Source organism: Mauremys mutica, unplaced genomic scaffold (assembly GCF_020497125.1).
Source record: "Mauremys mutica isolate MM-2020 ecotype Southern unplaced genomic scaffold, ASM2049712v1 Super-Scaffold_2380, whole genome shotgun sequence".
NCBI classification, from domain to species: domain Eukaryota; kingdom Metazoa; phylum Chordata; order Testudines; family Geoemydidae; genus Mauremys; species Mauremys mutica.
In genome coordinates, this window is record NW_025423354.1 from 1,150,125 (window position 1) to 1,153,071 (window position 2,947).

General features: G+C 55.4%; 1 pseudogene; it reads right to left on the bottom strand.

Annotated features, from left to right (window-relative positions):
• Positions 1-947: 947 nt before the first annotated feature.
• On the bottom strand, positions 948-2,947 carry LOC123361503 (annotated as a pseudogene).

The window sequence follows — 2,947 nt, forward strand, 5'->3', positions numbered from 1 at the left end:
AAATTGTCCTGTATCATTCATTCCTCCTGAAGCATCTGGCACCAGCCATTGTCGGAAGACAAGATTCTGGGCCAGGTGGACCAGTGGTCTGACTCAGTATGGCCATTCGTATGTTTTCACAACAGATTCATGAAGGGAATGAACATCTCACTGAAATAGAGAGAATATACCATAAGTAGAAAGAACCTCGGGCTAGTCTACACTGGCAGCGCTTTAACGTGGCTTGTGTAGTCGCAGCAGAGCGCTGAGAAAGAGCTCTCCCAGCCAGGGCTGGCTCTAGGTTTTTTGCTGCCCCAAGCAAAACAAATTTTGGCTCCCCCCACCACCGATTTTTTTTTTGCTTTTGCACTTTGAAGTTTTGTTTTGACTGTTTTAAGTCCCTGCTCGGCATCCTGCATCCCCCACTGGGCGGGGCGGATGGGTGGGGGGTCACTGCTCACCCAACCTGACCCCCCACCCATCCCCTGAGAGGCCGTGTTCTGCAGGGGAGCACAAGGATGAGTGTGTGAGCAGGCACCAGTGTCAAAGGGGGGTGACAGTGCACACAGCTGTGCAGTGAGTGCACCACTGTGGGTACATGTGCAAGGAGTGGGTGGTGGATGTGTCAGGGTATGTGCGAGTGCAAGAAGGGTCAGAGAGTGCATCCTTGCATGAGTGTGCAAAGATCAGTGGTGAGGGTACAAGGGTGGGTGTGTGTGCAAGGACAGAGAGCTGACAGAAATTGGTGGTGAGTGCTGGAGGGTGATCACAGGAGAATGGTGGTGAGTGTGCAAAGACCTGTTGGGTGAGAATGCAAAAAGGCAGCTGGGAGTGTCCCGATTCCCAGTCCCCACCGCCACTCCCCTCCTAGAGCCAGGGATAGAACACAGGAGTCCTGGCTCCTGTTAGGATATAGATATTCGGGCCTGTCTGCAAAGGCCTGTACTTTAAGAAAACAATTCATTCAAGGTGGAAGGCAAGAACCTTTTTGGCAACTTTTATGCAGAAAAAAGAAAAAACCAAAGCCACTCTGAAAATTTAGCCAATTGGGATGAAATAATGCTCTAAGTAGTAGTATAGAAAGCATAGTAGCCCATGCCTTTTGAAGTGTCTTTGCTATAGTCCTCAGCATTCATGTCTTCACATTTCATTGTTGGAGAATTTTCATTGCTGGAAGTACTAGGAGAGAGTCGTCTTCTCTTACAAGCACTAGTGTAGATGCCAGAATCATTTGAATCTAGAGATTTTATGGAAGGTGGGGTCTCTATCCAAGATGAGCTGATTTCTTCTTTCACCTTCTCCTTGGGAAGATGGTCTTCAGAGAAAGCCGGGGGACTTGTTCGGGAGGTCCAAGGTAACCCAGTCGCCATTTTTCTCTGATAAGAACCTCTGCTTCCCCACCCTGCCATGGAAGGGAATGTTGGATCAGGATAATATCCCAAAGCATGGGATGTCTGCAACGGAAGGGATTTAATGCCATAGGGGAGCAAGGTGCTAGGAGAATATTCTGTTTCATAGGAGTTCATGTCCAGTTTGTTGGTACCAGGTTGCTGCACAGGAGTAACAAACCATCTCTGGGGAGGATTGGCCACCTCTTCATTTTGCTGAGGATAGAGTAGGCCTTTTGTCTGAGGTACAGTTCTCTCACCATTGTAAAATCTGGCTGGCGGCAAGTTGTTGACAAACTGTTCCTGGAAGAATGGTTGCACGCTGTACCGGGCTCCTGGGACAATCTGGTGGGATGAATCATAGTTGTCCCTGAAGCCCTTTGCAAAAGGATTATGGTCAATTTTAAGCTGAGTGATATCAGTGTTTTGATATGCAGTAACTGCTATGAACTGGATTTCCGGGAAAATAAACGTCTGAGTCTTTGAAGAGTCATTCAGATCTTCAACCCCATCTTCAGTCACTTCCACAATATGAAGTCGAGGTTGGTACTTGTGTAGAGACTGAAGTACTATCATCTGAGTATTATTATTGTTAGCACCTTTGTTATTGGTCAGTTTTAGTTTTCCAAAAGAGATCTCCTGCATCATCCAGTGAGCCCCAGTGTTTGGGGATTCAGGGTGAACATACACCTTGTTGCCTTGCATGTTGTTGTCCGCTTTTCCGCACGTCACCCACTTGCCCCCCTGGAAGCGCCAGTGGTTGGGATCGGCCAGCACCACCTCCACGAACACGTTGTAATGGGCCGTGGGGTTGAGGCCGGTGATGTTGAAGCTCAGGAAGGGAAACATCCGCCTGCCCTGCTTGGTGATGATCATCTCGGTCTGGTGCTGGTGGAACTTGAGCCAGAGCGGGCGGTTGCAGAGGAAGACCTGCGCCCGCAGCCCCGGCCCCGAGCCGGGCATGGCCAAGGCGCCCAGCCCGCCGCAGGAGCCCGCCGCCGGGTAGGGGCTGTAGAGGGGCCCCGCCGCCCCCTGGCCGTACTGGTAGCCGTCGCCGCCGCCCCCGAACTGCGCGCGGCCGCCCGGGGAGCAGACGGCGGCCGAGAAGCCCCCCGGGGCCAGCACGGAGCCGTAGGGGTAGCGCGCCCCGCCGGGCGCGGGGTAGACGGAGCCGTGCTGCGCCGCCGGGTAGGGGAAGAGCGAGCAGGGCGCGCCCAGCTCGGCGCCCTGCGGCCCCGGGGACTGCAGGTAGTAGCGCTCCGGGCTCAGGCTGTCCAGCGGGTAGCGGGCGGCGGCCGGGGGCAGCTCGGCCTCGCTGCCAGGGGCCGCCTTGCACCCCTCCGGGCCACCCTGCTTGGAGCCCGTGCCGGGGAAGGGCTCGCCGGCCTCCGCCTCGCTCAGCATGCCCGGCCCAGCGCCGCCGCACTTCTTCGGCCCCTTGTCCAAGTCCAGGCGCTGCGGGGAGCCCGAGCTGGGCTGGCCGCGGGGTGGCCGCCACGGGCGCTGCTGCTCTCGGGCGGGTAGAAGGGGGGCCCGGCCAGGCTAGCGGCACTGCCCAGGAGCTGCTCCCCTAACTGCAT